This window comes from Oncorhynchus tshawytscha, linkage group LG05 (assembly GCF_018296145.1).
Source record: "Oncorhynchus tshawytscha isolate Ot180627B linkage group LG05, Otsh_v2.0, whole genome shotgun sequence".
NCBI lineage: Eukaryota > Metazoa > Chordata > Actinopteri > Salmoniformes > Salmonidae > Oncorhynchus > Oncorhynchus tshawytscha.
In genome coordinates, this window is record NC_056433.1 from 14,802,912 (window position 1) to 14,819,735 (window position 16,824).

The following is a 16,824-nucleotide window of genomic DNA, read 5'->3' on the forward strand; positions in this document are numbered from 1 at the left end:
CACAAGAAAAGGGCAGCCAGTGAAGAACAAACACCATTTTAAATACAACCCATATTTATGCTTATTTATCTTTGCTTTTGTACTTTTTATTGTTTATTTCAATTTTGTTTATTATCTTTTTCACTTGCTTTGCCAATGTTAACAAATGTTTCCCATGCCAATAAAGCCCTTAAATTGAAATTGAAAGAGAGCGAGAGAGAGGGAGAGAGAGACCAGAGTCTTAAAGAGACAGGTTCCTATAATCACAACAGGACACGTCTTATCCACTTCAATTTCCTTTTCCTCACTCTGTAACGCCCTATCAAACACACTGTTCATAGGATGCACTCAGTGATGAGAATCCTAACCCTAGCTTCTTGTCCACAGCTCCAACTCAATTTAACCACTGAGCATTATGTAAAATAAGTTCAACAGCTCCTCTCAATCATACAAACACGAGCCAAGAAGCGTGCAAGATGGAAACTGAGCTGCACTTCCTAACCTCCTGCCACATATTTCCCTCAGATTACACAGACCCAGAAAAAAACATTTTTAATCTAATTTTGATAAACTCCCGTATCTATTGGGTGAAATACCACATTGTGCCATCACAGCAACAAGATTTGTGAACCGTTTCCACAAGAAAAGGGCAAACAATGAAGAACAAACACCATTGTAAATACAACCCATATTTATGTTTATTTATCTTCTCTTTTGCACTTGAACTATTTGCACATAATGTGACATTTTAAATGTCTTTATTATTTTGGGAACTTTTGTGAGTGTAATGTTTACTGTTAATTTGTATTGTTTATTTCACTTCTGTATATTAACTACTTAACTTGCTTTGGCAATGTTAACATATGTTTCCCATGCCAATAAAGCCCTTAAATTGAAATTGAAATTGAAAGAGAGAGGGAGAAAGAGAGAGAGAGAGAGAGAGCGAGAGAGAGAGAGAGAGAGAGAGAGAGAGAGAGAGAGATGTATACAATGTATACTGGCAATACGTGCAGCATTAAAATTGGCAAGAAAATAACATTTTTTTTTTACCAGGGGCGGGGCCTTCGCCAGGGTTGCAATCTGAGCCCTGCACTCTTCAATATTTACATCAACGAATTGGCTACTATTCTAGAAAAATCCTCAGCCCCTGGTGTTAGTCTCCACAATTCAGAGGTTAAATGCCTACTCTTCGCAGATTACCTATGCCTGCTGTCTCCCACAGCACATGGCTTACAGCAGAGCCAGAGTCTGAACCTGCTAGAGCAGTATTGCCAGACCTGGGCCCTGGCAGTAAACCCCAAAAAGACTCAAATAATGATTTTCCAGAGAAGATCCAGATCTCAGGGAATTAAACCAAAGTCCTCAATTGGTACAACATATATAGAGTACTGCACACACTACAATTACTTAGGTTAAAAAATAAGCTCAACTGGACACCTTAATGAGGTAGTGAATGAACTGAGAGAGAAAGCACACAAGCACGAAATACCTATTAAAATTTGGCTAATACTAATTGAATGTGTCATTGAACCAATTGCACTTTATGCCAGCGAGGTGTGGGGTCCACCTGCAAAACAAGATTTCATCAAATGGGACAAACACCCCATTGAAACCCTGCATGCAGAGTTCTGTAAGATTCTCCTACATGTCCAGAGGAAAACTACAAACTAATAATAAAAAAGAGCAATTAAGTTTTGGAAACATCTAAAACAAAGTGACCCCCTCTCATATCATTACCAAGCCCTGCAATGCCAAGAGCTGAGCAAAGAAAAGAGTCCCCTCATCCAGCTGGTCCTGGGGCTGAGTTCACAAACTTGTCTACTAACACACTGAAGTCTCAGGACCAGAACATCCAATCAATCAGAATAAACCAAATTACAACACAGTCTAAACAAAACTACATTGCTTATTGGGAAACACAAGCACAAGCACAAAGCAAAATGCAGTGCTATCTGGCCCTAAATCAACAGTACACGAGGCTAACTATTTGACCATGGTTACTGATCAAAACCTTGACAAAGTACAGGCTCAGTGAGCACATCCTTGCCATTGAGAAGGGTAGACACAGGAAAACCTGTCTCCCCGTAGAGGAAAGGCTGTGAAACCACTGCACAACAGCAGAACCTGAGACGGAGCTGCATTTCCTGACAAAATGTGAAAAATATAAAACAATTAGAGAGTGTCATTTACCCAAATTTAAAACCGTTATTCAAGGTTTCAAAGACCTCTCTGATGAGAGTATGCTACCCGTCCTGTTGGGGGAGGACGCAGAGAGCTGTGGGTTGGCAGCGCACTACATTGCTGCTTGCCATATGATGAGGGACAGTGTCTGACAGACCAACCAACCTGCCCATGTTCTTTATGCTAATTGTTATTGTTCATTGTGTGGTTATTTTGACCCTTGGTTATTGTTGTTACTGTTGTTCCCGTTGACAATTTTGATTCTTATTATTTTCATATTGTAAATATCCAAAGTAAGCTTTGGCAATATGTACATTGTTACGTCATGCCAATAAAGCAAATATAATTCAATTGAATGGGAGAGAGGGAGAGAGTGGGAGAGAGGGAGAGAGAGAGATGCCAGAGTCTTAAAGAGTCAGGTTCCTAGAATCACAACAGGACACGGCTTATCAAATCAACATCAAATCAAATGTAATTAGTCACATGTGCAGAATACAACAGGTGTAGACGGATAAGAATAAGAGATAAAAGTAACAAGTAATTAAAGAGGAGCAGTAAAAAATAACAATATATACAGGGGGGTGCTTGTACAGAGTCAATGTGCGGGGGCACTGGTTAGTTGAGGTAGTATGTACATGTAGGTAGAGTTGATTAAAGTGACTATGCATAGATGGCAACAGAGAGTGGCAGTGGTGTGGAGAGGGGGGGCAATGTGAACAGTCTGGGTAGCCATTTGACTAGATGTTCAGGAGTCTTATGGCTTGGGGGTAGAAGCTGTTTAGAAGCCTCTTTGACCTAGACTTGGAGCTCCGGTACCGCTTGCCGTGTCGTAGCTGAGAGAACAGTCTGTGACTAGGGTTGCTGGAGTCTTTGACAATTTTCAGGGCCTTCCTCTGACACCGCCTGGTATAGAAGTCCTGGATGGCAGGAAGCTTGGCCCCAGTGATGTACTGGGCCGTTCACACTACCCTCTGTAGTGCCTTGCGGTGGGAGGCTGAGCAGTTGCCATACCAAGCAGTCATGCAACCAGTCAGGATGCTCTCGATTGTGCAGCTGTAGAACCTTTTGAGGATCAGAGGAACCATGCCAAATCTTTTCAGTCTCCTGAGGGGCAATAGGTTTTGTCGTGCTCGCTTCATGAATGTTAGTTTTTTGGTGATGTGGACACCAAGGAACTTGAAGCTCTCAACCTGCTCCACTGCAGCCCGTAGTCCACTATCATCTCCTTTGTCTTGGTCACGCTGAGGGAGAGGTTGTTGTCCTGGCCCCACACGGCCAGGTCTCTGACCTCCTCCCTATAGGCTGTCTCGTTGTTGTCAGTGATCAGGCCTACCACTGTTGTGTCATCGTCAAATTTAATGATGGTGTTGGAGTCGTTTCTGGCCGTGCAGCCATGAGTGAACAGAGAGTACAGAAGGGGGTTGAGCACGCACTGAGGGGCCCCTGTGTTGAGGATCAGCGTGGCAGATGTATTGTTACCTACCCTTACCACCTCGGGCGACCCGTCAGGAAGTCTAGGATACAGTTGCAGAGGGAGGTGTTTAGTCCCAGGGTCCTTAGCTTATTGATGAGCTTTGAGGGCACTATGGTATTAAATGCTGAGCTGTAGTCAATGAATAGCATTCTCACATAGATGTTACTTCTGTCCAGGTGGGAAAGGGCAGTGTGGAGTGCAATAGAGACTGCATCATCTGTGGATCTGTTGGGGCAGTATGCAGATTGGAGTGGGTCTAGGGTTTCTGGGATGATGGTGCAGATGTGAGCCATGACCAGCCTTTCAAAGCACTTCATGGCTACAGACGTGAGTGCTACGAGTCGGTAGTCATTTAGGCAGGTTACCTTACCTTGATCACACAGTCTTCCGGTACAGCTGGTGCTCTCGTGCATGTTTCAGTGTTATTTGCCTTGAAGCGAGCATAGAAGTAGTTTAGCTTCCCTTTGTAGTCTGTAATGGTTTGCAGGCCCTGCTACATCCGATGAACATCAGAGCCGGTGTAGTAAGACTCTCTCTTAGTCCTGTGTTGACACTTTGCCTGTTTGATGGTTCGTCTGAGGGCATAGCAGGATTTCTTATAAGCTTCCGGGTTAGAGTCCTGCTCCTTAAAAGCGGGACTCTTCCATTTCCACATATCCACTTCCATTTTCTTTTCATCACTCTGTAACGGCCTATCAAACACTGTTCATAGGATGTACTCAGTGATGAGAACCCTAACCCTAGCTTAATGTCCACAGCTCCAGCTCAAGTTAACCACTGAGCATTATGTAAAATAAGTTCAACAGCTCCTCTCAATCATACAGTACTTTAGAGACAAAAACACGAGCTAAGAAGCGTGCAAGAAACTACCTCAACGATCAGCCTGAGATACTGAAAACTACCTCAACGATCAGCCTGAGATACTGAAAACTACCTCAACTATCAGCCTGAGATACTGAAAACTACCTCAACGATCAGCCTGAGATACTGAAAACTACCTCAACTATCAGCCTGAGATACTGAAAACTACCTCAACTATCAGCCTGAGATACTGAAAACTACCTACACTATCAGCCTGAGATACTGAAGACAAACAGGGGGTTTGTCAGCAGAAAGGGAACTGTCTGAACAGTTTCACAGATAACTGCCTAATAGCACCCTATTCCCTACTGTATAGTGCACTACTTTTTACCAGAGCCCTATGGACACTACTTTTAACCAAGGCCTGTACAAAAGTAGTGCACCAAAGAGGGAATAGGGTGCCATTGTGACTCAACCAATGTATTTTTCCTGGATTGTAATCAGAGTCCGGCCTGCACGGTAGCCTCTGTGCTCTATGCTCTGTGCTCCGGCAGAAAAGGCCATGCAGCCTGTATCCCAAATGGCACCCTATTCCCTATACGGCGTGCCACTTTTGAGCAAGGCCCTGGTCAAAAGCAGTGCACTATATAGTGAATAGGGTGCCATTGGGGAAACAACCCACCATATTTACTTGCTGTGGAACAGATTGAGTGCTGTACCTTAGAATCCTGATAAAAAGCCTTGTGCTGGTGTTCAGTTTATCTTGCAGGGATATCCTCCTCACTGAGACAGAGAAAGATTAGGTTCTATTCCAGGCTGAATCCCAAATGGCACCATTTTCCCTATATAGTGCGCTACTTTTGACCAGGGCCTATGTTAAAAGTAGTGCACTATTTAGGGGAAAAGGATGCCGTTTGGGACGAGTCACAGTGGTAGCACGGACACGGATGTCCTCACCCATGGAAGTGGACACACACCGGTCCGCCCACTCCTGCCTGGGAGGACACCATCTTGGAAATGAAAACAAAGAAGAAATTCCACTCACTGAAATACTGTACCACCAGCCTACCATTGAAATGGAAACAAGATGACATAGGTGGTAGTGGTAGAATAGCTGACATGAAAGTTAAATATACATTATATCAGGGTTCCTTCTCTCAGAATCAGGAGGATGATAAAAAATGATTTGTCTGTCTGCCTGTAGATCTGCCTGTCTGGCTGGCTACCTACCTGTCTGCCTGTAGATCTGCCTGTCTGTCTGGCTGCCTGTCTGTCTGGCTGCCTACCTGCCTGTAGGTCTGCCTGTCTGTCTGGCTACCTGCCTGTCTGTCTGTCTGTAGATCTGCCTGTCTGTCTGTCTGTAGATCTGCCTGTCTGGCTGGCTACCTACCTGTCTGCCTGTAGATCTGCCTGTCTGGCTGCCTACCTGTCTGTCTGCCTGCCTGCCTGCCTGCCTGTCTGTCTGCCTGCCTGCCTGTCTGTCTGTCTGTCTGTCTGTCTGCCTGCCTGTCTGTCTGTCTGTCTGTCTGTGAGCTTGTAAAGGGAGGAAGATGATTTCACACACCAGTGTACGCCTTTGAATAATATAAAGTATTGTAGATGGGAGCTGAATAAAGTGTGTACACAGTGGAAGTGATTTGGATGTAGGCCTAGTTGTGCAGTATATTGATGTAGAGATATAAAGACACTCATTGGCTCAGACAGAGACAGACAGAGCATTGTTTTCAACGTAATATGTTTTGGGGAGAACGGAATAAAATAAAGGTGTTATATGGGTCCCAAATGGCACCCTATTCCCCCAGGCTTCTGGTCAAAAGTAGTGTACTTTATAGGGAATAGGGTGCTATTTGGGACATTACCATATACTTTCTATGGGAGCATGATTATGGGTGGAAGTGTCAAACTCCATAGGATATGTAACATCTCTCCTCTGACAGTCACTCATCATCCCAGCAGCTAATATGATGCCCCTCAGCAGCCACTGGTTTGGTTCACAATAGGCAATAATCCATAACACTCACCCAGGCCCCTAATTTATTTTAAGCCACTGAAACAACAAAATAAAACAAAACAGCGGAGGATAGAGGAGGCATGACAAAGAGCTTGTAGAGCAGGGATAGTTTGATGGTTCCTTGTGGCTTTCCTCCATATCATCTAGTCTTGATTACTGTTTTGTCCCTCCTGATCTGGCATCTCGCCACTGTGCTGCAGCAATTACCATATTATACAGCACTCCACGAAACATGCAATTTAATCATTACCTTTAAAGTCACATTTTTATTACCAGTGCATCTTTTTACCAGATCCTCACTCCTCTCTCCGCTCCTCCTCGCTCCTCCTCGCTCCTCTCTCTGCTTCTCATCGCTCCTCTCTCTGCTCCTCCTCGCTCCTCTCTCCGCTCCTCCTCGCTCCTCTCTCTGCTCCTCCTCGCTCCTCTCTCCGCACCTCCTCGCTCCTCTCTCTGCTCCTCCTTGCTCCTCTCTCCGCTACTCTCTCTGCTCCTCCTCGCTCCTCTCTCCGCTCCTCCTCGCCCCTCCTCACTCCTCTCTCCGCTCCTCCTCGCTCCTCTCTCTGCTCCTCCTCGCTCCTCTCTCCGCTCCTCCTCGCTCCTCTCTCTGCTCCTCCTCGCTCCTCTCTCCGCTCCTCCTCGCTCCTCTCTCTCAGCTCCTCGTCGCTCCTCTCTCCGCTCCTCCTCGCTCCTTTCTCCGCTCCTCCTCACTCCTCTCTCCGCTCCTCCTCGCTCCTCTCTCTGCTCCTCCTCGCTCCTCTCTCCGCTCCTCCTCGCTCCTCTCTCTGCTCCTCCTCGCTCCTCTCCCTGCTCCTCTCTCCGCTCCTCCTCGCTCCTCTCTCTGCTCCTCCTCGCTCCTCTCCCTGCTCCTCTCCCTGCTCCTCTCTCCGCTCCTCCTCGCTCCTCTCTCTGCTCCTCCTCGCTCCTCTCCCTGCTCCTCTCTCCGCTCCTCCTCGCTCCTCTCCCTGCTCCTTCTCCGCTCCTCTCTCTGCTCCTCCTCGCTCCTCTCTCCGCTCCTCCTCGCTCCTCTCTCCGCTCCTCCTCGCTCCTCTCTCCGCTCCTCCTCGCTCCTCCTCGCTCCTCTCTCTCAGCTCCTCGTCGCTCCTCTCTCCGCTCCTCCTCGCTCCTCTCTCCGCTCCTCCTCACTCCTCTCTCCGCTCCTCCTCGCTCCTCTCTCTGCTCCTCCTCGCTCCTCTCTCTGCTCCTCCTCGCTCCTCTCTCTGCTCCTCCTCGCTCCTCTCTCCGCTCCTCCTCGCTCCTCTCTCTGCTCCTCCTCGCTCCTCTCTCCGCTCCTCCTCGCTCCTCTCTCCGCTCCTCCTCGCTCCTCTCTCTGCTCCTCCTCACTCCTCTCTCCGCTCCTCCTCGCTCCCTGCTCCTCTCCCCGCTCCTCTCCCTGCTCCTTCTCCGCTCCTCTCTCTGCTCCTCCTCTCTCCGCTCCTCTCTCCGCTCCTCCTCGCTCCTCTCTCCGCTCCTCCTCGCTCCTCTCTCTCTCGCTCCTCCTCGCTCCTCTCTCCGCTCCTCCTCGTTCCTCTCTCTCAGCTCCTCCTCGCTCCTCTCTCCGCTCCTCCTCACTCCTCTCTCTGCTCCTCCTCTCTCTGCTCCTCCTCGCTCCTCTCTCTGCTCCTCCTCGCTCCTCTCTCCACTCCTCCTCACTCCTCTCTCTGCTCCTCCTCGCTCCTCTCTCTGCTCCTCCTCGCTCCTCTCTCCGCTCCTCTCCCTGCTCCTCTCTCCGCTCCTCTCTCCGCTCCTCTCTCCGCTCCTCTCTCTGCTCCTCCTTGCTCCTCTCTCTGCTCCTCCTCGCTCCTCTCTCTGCTCCTCTCCCTGCTCCTCTCTCCGGTCCTCTCTCCACTCCTTCTCCGTTCCTCTCTCCACTCCTTCTCCACTCTTCTCTCCGCTCCTCTCTCCACTCCTTCTCCACTCTTCTCCTCGCTCCTCCTCGCTCCGCTCCTCTCTCCACTCCTTCTCTGTTCCTCTCTCCACTCTTCTCTCCGCTCCTCTCTCCACTCCTCCTCGCTCCTCTCCCTGCTCCTTTCTCCGCTCCTCTCCCTGCTCCTCTCTCCGCTCCTCTCTCTGCTCCTCTCTCCGCTCCTCCTCGCTCCTCTCTCCACTCCTCCTCGCTCCTTTCTCCGCTCCTCTCCCTGCTCCTCTCTCCGCTCCTCTCTCTGCTCCTCTCTCTGATCCTCCTCGCTCCTCTCTCCGCTCCTCCTCGCTCCTCTCTCCGCTCCTCTCCCTGCTCCTTTCTCCGCTCCTCTCTCCGCTCCTCCTCGCTCCTCTCCCTGCTCCTCTCCCTGCTCCTCTCTCCGCTCCTCTCTCTGCTCCTCTCTCCGCTCCTCCTCGCTCCTCTCTCTGATCCTCTCTCCGCTCCTCCTCGCTCTTCTCTCCGCTCCTCCTCACTCCTCTCTCCGCTCTTCTCTCCGCTCCTCTCCCTGCTCCTCTCTCCGCTCCTCTCTCCGTTCCTCTCTCCACTCCTTCTCCACTCTTCTCTCCGCTCCTCTCTCGACTCCTTCTCCACTCTTCTCTCCACTCATCTCCCGGTCTCCAGCTGCTTATATAAAACCTCTCATAAAACACATACAGAGAAAGCGGTATGCATGCAGCTAGCAGTCCTCCACCTGTAATTCATCATTATAATCAGACTCTCGTCATTTCCAAAGATATGAAGGTTAATGAGCGAGGGCAGCTAGAGACCTGTCATTTTGCAGAAATGCATTCCTTTCTCTTGTGTGCTACTTTATCTTACCAGACATATACAGTCATCCAGATGCATTGTCGTTTGTATGTCCCTTCAAGAACGCTGATTTTAAAGTGTCTCCACTTTCCACAAGTCCAGCACTTAAAGGTTGTTACTGTGTTGTACGATAAACCACACCCAGAACCCATCGTCCATCTCCACAATAGTTAACACAACACTTCATTCATTCCACAAACTCATTTTCATTTTCGTATGAATACATACGCGGATAATCCAAGTAGTTGTTATTGTTCATAATAACAATAACAACATGACACTTTAATGAATCAATACCTCCCAGGCCTATATGTGAGGATGCGGAGTGCATGACAATGGCTGCCATGGCCTGTTGTCCCTCTGAAGAGCCTTCCAGTCTAATCAATGCAACTCACAGGATCATTGATTAGTAGTCATACTCACAGGGCCACAGCTTTAATATTGTCACATCTCATGTCATGATGTGCAGCTTTGCCCAGCTGTAAGTGGATACATACTATTTGTACATACTACATATGTAAGATCTTAATTTGATTACCCTTAATGCCCATTAATAATATTCCACGTAATATTTCAGATTTCCTGTTGCTGAATTATTATTTTCCTGCTGTAGCATACTGGTTCAAATTAAGATCCTACATCTTCATATTAGAGCTATGTTATTTTAGAGTTGCTTCTGTAATCATAGATCAAAGTGAATACCAATGGCTAAGTAGATGTCATTCAGTCATTTATAGGGAGGAACATTCCAGTTCACAGTAGGACAGGGCAGCTAATCTAACACAATCAATCAATCAATCAATAAAAAGCCCTTTTTACCTCAGCACTTGTTAAAGTGCTTTACAGATACCCAGCCTAAAACACCAAAGAGCAAGCAGTGCAGATGCAGGAGCACAAGAGTGGAGAACCAGAGGAGAGGATGAGTACCCCCAGTCTTCCTAGGTGGAGGAGCCCAGTCTCTGGCCTGCCGCTGGCCCAGGATGCGTCCCAAAAGGCACCCTAATCCCTTTACAGTGCACATTGATTCACCCTGGCTGTCATTAATTGAAAGTCTTTGTTTATCATCAGTATTGAATTTTAAAAAACGTAGCGTAACATAAAAGATAACATAAAACTGAAGGTGGGGAGAATCTCCATTGCGTACTCCTTACATCCTCTCTCCTCACTACTCGCCTCCTTCTCAAAACCCATTGGATGAGAAAGCCAGATGTCCCTCCCCTCTAACCTTCTCCTCCAATTGGTTTTGAAAAGGAGGAGAGGATAGATGACGTGAGGAGTATGCATTTGAGATTCTTGCAGAATATCTCAAGGTGCTCACAGTGCCTAAGTTAGAACTATCTTAATTTGCGTCACATAGGGGCAGTCACAGGGGGAGTGAGAGGAGGGTGAGAAAAGTTTGACATAATTTCAGCAGTTATACAGTTCAGTGCTCAGAGGGATGGAAGTGTGAGGGGAAGAGAGGAGGAGAGAGAGAGACATAAATGAGAGCAGGGCGTAAACGGACTACATTAGTGACAGCTCCATTACCCAGAGGTGGGCAGATGTCCGCCTGGCGCCTGGCTGTGTTAGCAGCTGAAGCAAGTGGAGCAGGAGGGGAGTGGATGAGGGGGAGGGGTGGAGGAGAGAGAGAGAGAGAGAGAGAGAGAGAGAGAGAGAGAGAGAGAGAGAGAGAGAGAGAGTATGAGGAGGGGAGTGGAGAGGAGGGGTAGAGAGAGAGAGGGGGGGGCACCAGGCAGGTGTTCTCCCTGTGGGTCTCTCCCCCAGCACGGTGCTCACTGACACATGCAAAGACACTTCTCACCTGGCCTGGTCCCATAGCCTGGCCCCCACCATAGAGGACAGCAAAGAGGGGAATGAATCATGAGGTAAAGAAGGAAGAATAAGAGGAAGGAAGAGTAGTGTGATTCTCTAGATATCCGTTTTCCTCTCTCGGCTGACTGTAAATCTGTGTCCCAAATGGCAACCTATTCCCTGTATAGGGCACTATTCTCTAGCAGAGCCCCCATGGCTCTGGTTAAAAGTAGTGTACTAAATAGGGAATAAGGTGGCATTTGGGATGCAAGCTATGGCTCTGTTGAATGTAGTGTCACATCGCTTAATGGTCTGATTTGAGATAGGCTTGGAATCCACTCTAATTAGCCTGCCGTGCCTTCCGGACTTGCACTTCCTTAAATGCAAATGTGTGTGAGTATGTGTCTGCATATGTTATGGACGTCACGCTGATTGCTTTTACATATTTACATTGACCCCCCATTTGTTTTTATGCTGCTGCTACTCACTGTTTATTATCTATGCATAGTGTCACAGATCCCCCCGGTACTGCTGCTCATTCCGTGCACCAGTTCCGGAGGTCTATGTCACCGGCCTCTAAGAGTCACCTAACTGGATCATTACGCACACCTGGTTCCCATTCCCCGATTAGTAATTGTATATATGTGCCCTCTGTTCACCAGTGTCTTGGTCGGTTATTGTTCACATGTCCGTTGGTCTTGTGAGTACCGACACGTATTGTGTACTCGTTATTACGGGTCTCGTCCTGTGTATTGTTGTGCACTTGTTATTACGGGTCTCGTCCTGTGTATTGTTGTACACTTGTTATTACGGGTCTCGTCCTGTGTATTGTTGTACACTCGTTATTACGGGTCTCGTCCTGTGTATTGTTGTACACTCCTTATTACGGGTCTCGTCCTGTGTATTGTTGTGCACTTGTTATTGCGGGTCTCGTCCTGTGTATTGTTGTGCACTTGTTATTACGGGTCTCGTCCTGTGTATTGTTGTGCACTTGTTATTACGGGTCTCGTCCTGTGTATTGTTGTGCACTTGTTATTACGGGTCTCGTCCTGTGTATTGTTGTGCACTTGTTATTACGGGTCTCGTCCTGTGTATTGTTGTGCACTTGTTATTGCGGGTCTCGTCCTGTGTATTGTTGTGCACTTGTTATTACGGGTCTCGTCCTGTGTATTGTTGTGCACTTGTTATTACGGGTCTCGTCCTGTGTATTGTTGTGCACTTGTTATTACGGGTCTCGTCCTGTGTATTGTTGTGCACTTGTTATTACGGGTCTCGTCCTGTGTATTGTTGTGCACTTGTTATTGCGGGTCTCGTCCTGTGTATTGTTGTGCACTTGTTATTACGGGTCCCTTGTATTTATTAGAGGTTTACTCCTCGCTCTTTGTTTGGGTTTACATCCCTGTGTATTTTATATACGTGTGTTTTGGGCTTTGTCCCCATGCCTTTTTCATGACATGTTGTATTTTTGGGTGGAGCAATTTAACCCCCCCACCCCCCCTCCATTATGTATTCCTGCGCCTGTCTCCGATCATTATACAACGGGACACATAGTCACTTTATCCCTACCTACATGTAAATATTACCTCGACTAACCTGTAGCGAAATGCTTGTACTTTAGTTTATTTAGTAAATATCTACTTAACTCTATTTCTTGAACTGCATTGTTGGTTAAGGGCTTGTAAGAATTTCATGGTAAGGTTGAATTCAGCGCATGTGACAAATACAATTTGATTAGATTTTTGCTTATTGAGTACCACTTCCCCTTGATTTGGCTCATACCTGGCTGGAACTCGGGACCTCTGCTATGCTAACACACGTGACCGCCCTCCTTGACAACGTTCCAATGGTTTGAGCCACCCAAAAGGTATCAGTTGGATGGCTCTATGTACAACACTTCAAGCTAGCTGTGGAGTGAACTCCGTTACACATACAAGTATGAGTTCACACTCTATGAAGGTCAAAACCAGGTCTGATCAGGGGTTGAGTTAGAGAGAAACGAAGAGGGGTTAAACCACCACAACAACAGAAAACATTCAATAGTAATTGGATAGATTTCTGTTACCACCTTCCTTCCGAGATGCTCCACCCCCACCACTTTCCTTCCCAATAATAATCTTCTCTGTACACAGCGAGGTTAGTGACCCATCTCTGACACGAGGGTGTGTATTTCCACCAGGACTATGTGAGCAAATGGGGCCTGTAGCTCATCACGCACACATCATATACGTCCCAAATGGCAGGGCCCTGGTCAAAAGTAGTGCTCTAAATAGGGAATAGGTTGCCATTTGGGACTCATTGGCCATCCAGAGCTCAGAGGCCAGGCGAGAGGAAGTCCAGGCCAAACAGAAAGAGACGCCAAGGGCTAACGTTTTATGCAGGTATTCTCTTCCATCTCCCCCTTTGACGTTTCTGCAGCAATCCAGAGGAAAATATGTCAGATTATGTGCGTCCAAAATGGGCATACGTCCAAAATGGCACCCTATTCCCTATGTAGTGCACTACTTTTGACCTGGTCAAAGACTTTTAGCCCACTAAGGTAAAGCACAACGGCAATCATGTCATAAGTGTAAAACTAACAATGACTCAATGATCCATGCCTTCTGGGAGTGCTATAAAGTCAAAAAGTTATGTCCAACGTTAGAAAGCTGTCTGGCAGGAGTTTAACAATGTACTTTTACTTATAATCCGTCTATCTGTATATTTCAAGACATGTGGCATAAGATGTTACAAGCACTATAAATTTCCAAAAGATGAGAAATGAGAAGGGATGTTATTGTGAGACAAACAGGATGGGTATGAATATGGTGGGAGCATGTGGGTCTGAGCAAGTTTGATGTTATTAATTGTCACGACTTCTACCGAAGTCGATGCCTCTCCTTGTTCGGGCGGTTGATGTCGCCGGTCTTCTAGCCATCGCCAATCCATTTTTCATTTTCCATTTGTTTTGTCTCGTTTTCCCACACACCTGGTTCTCATTTCCCTCATGTGTTGTGTATTTAACCCTTTGTTCCCCCCCATGTCTTTGTGTGGTATTGTTTATAAGTGCTTGTGCACATTTTGTTTGACTGGTGCGCGTCGGGTTATTGTGCCCATACTTTGTATTTCTTATGCCGTTGGTTTTACTATTAAACTGCTCCGGCTATTATCAAGTTCTGCTCTCCTGCGTCTAACTTCCCTGCCACCAGAATCGCACCCCCTTACATTAATGTTTGTTGAAATGGATGTACGTCTGAGTAGGTGTTCTCTACTGTATGTTGAAGGTTGGGAATTAAGGCCCAGTCAAAGTCATGTCTACGTCAGCGGATCTGTGTTTGTGGAATGTTAAAAGAAACCTCACCCAAAAACAATATTTTGGTATTTGTTTCATTACTCCATTGTTGACATACTCCCAAAATGTTTTGCTTGTCAGTAATCAAGTTTTCAAGATATGTAACTTTCAAAATACAGAAATCTTCCCCGTATGATGTGTTTTGCATCATATGATGAAAAATGCAACATACGGGGATGATTTCTGTATTTTGAGTCCTATAGTGTCCTATTGGGAATAGAGTGCCATTTGGTAAGGGGCCATTTGCATCCTCATTCTCAGTACTTTTATTTGGGTTTTTAGACAATACACAAATATGCATAAACGCATGCAACATATACAATAGACAACTTAACATTCCACAAACATCTGGTTAAACGTAGTGCACTATTGAGGGAATAGGGTGCCATTTGGGATGCATCCAGACCCATTACAGAGGCCTGCCAGCACCCATTTCCATAGGAGTCGTTCAGAAGACAGAGGTAGAACGAGACCCACGGGGAACACCAAACTAAAGTGCCTTCTTTTCTTCAGCACATAAATGGGTTGAATGTGGGATGCTGCTATTCTTCCCACAGAGCAAATATACTGTATGTCAACAAACATGTCAACAAATATGACACGTAAAAACAATTGAGAAACTGGGAGATATATCAGTGGAAATCAAACCTAGATAACTAACGATTGCTCTACACTCTTAGAAATAAAGCTGCTATCTAGAACCTAAAAGGGTTCTTCTGCTGTCTCCATAGAAGAACACTTTGAAGAACCCTTGTTGGTTCCAGGTAGAACTATTTTGCTTCCTTTCCACAGAGGGTTCTACATGGAACCCAAAATGGTTCTACCTGGAACCAAAAAGGGGTTTTACCTGGAACCAAAAAGGGTTTTACCTGGAACCAAAAAGGGTTTTAGTGAGTTTTTCCTAGCCACCATGCTTCTACATCTGCATTGCTTGCAGTTTTTCTGTCCACTCTTAGAAAAATGGGTTCCAAAAAGGGCTTTATAAATACATTTGATTGATTGATTCTCCTATGATGTCAGCTGAAGAACCCTTTTGGAACCCATTTTTATAAGAGTGGACAGGAAAACTTTTCATCTAAAAGTAAGGGAGTCCCGGAGTTCATTCTATGATAGAGGATTAATAGTTGCTCTGAAATGCAAGGTAAATGTTGTCCCAGCTTCAACAAGCATGCTGTCCAGAATAAATATCACAGGATAGAACATAAGCCCTGTAATACTACCATGTTGGATAAAGTGCAACATTGATGAGCAGGGTGGAAAATACCAGAAAGGGAGACATTTAGTTAATATGATAAATCTACGTTGGCAGTCAGTCACAGCCCTGTAAATACATACTTCTGTCTTTCTTTCCATCAAATGTGCCTGTAGTTCTTAACTCAGAAGGTTCAAATGAACACATTCACTCTATGTATGAGTGCTGGAAAGACATGATATTTTCACAGCTGCTCCAGGTCTCTTCTTCCTACCAAGTTTGAATATCATGAAAACATCAGTGTGCTATTTCCCCCCGAACTTTTTTAAGAGACTATGGCTTATTTTTGTAGTTTGTTTGCATCCTCCATATGAAACCGAGGGAAAGTGGGTACCTGCTGCATCCATCCAAATGTCACCATATTCCCTATACTCTTTTCCAAGAGTGACCATGGAAAATACATAATGAAGCATTCGTAGCGTCACCCTATTCCATATATAGTGTACTAAACCCACATGTCACCGTATTCCCTATATTTTAGTGCACTATATAGGGAATAGGGTGCCATTTGGGACACCATCATTTAGTGACAGGGTACTTTGAAATGAGAAGAGGAAAAGAAAAGTGGAATCTAGGACAGCTAGTGAAATAAGACAGTATACAGTTATGAAACAGTAGATCTGTTGTGTTGAGAAAAGCAAACCACCAGTGCAGGTGTGTGACTCCGGACACTCCAGGGCAGGCACCGGGAGGAGCTCCATCTTAAGTCAGCTGAGAGCCCGCGCGCTGACTTGCAGCTGCCGTCGTCATAGCAGCCGCCTGAGCGGCGCCGCGCCGACTGGCTTCTAGGGCTGCTGTGAATTGGATGTCGTCACAGCGCTGGCGCCAGGGAGTCGGTAGAAGTGGGAGCTTGCGGCGATGCAGGCAACTCGCTACAGCTACTGCAGTGTGTGTTGAGCTCTGTTGTGCCAAGCCATCATCCGATTGGGTTCATCTTGGTACAGTGGGAAAGAAATTGAGAAACTGAGCATAGTTTAACGCATTGTGAAGTAAACTCACTCCAGATGAGCTAGTGGCCACGAAACCCTGACATTTCCCTCTATGGAAAAAAATATAGACTAACAATAGCTGGAACTTGGAAATGTAATAGATGGTAAAACATCAAACTTAAATGTATCTGCGTAATTACGAGGTAGACTACATTCATCACATGGATGTGCCTTCATTTAGATCAGAAATACAGACTCAGATGACTTCAAAACAGATTTTCACAAGGGCCCGCCAACCTCATCTCGCAGGTAACAGAGAAGAGCATCACTTTAGTGCGCGCCTTCACATAACT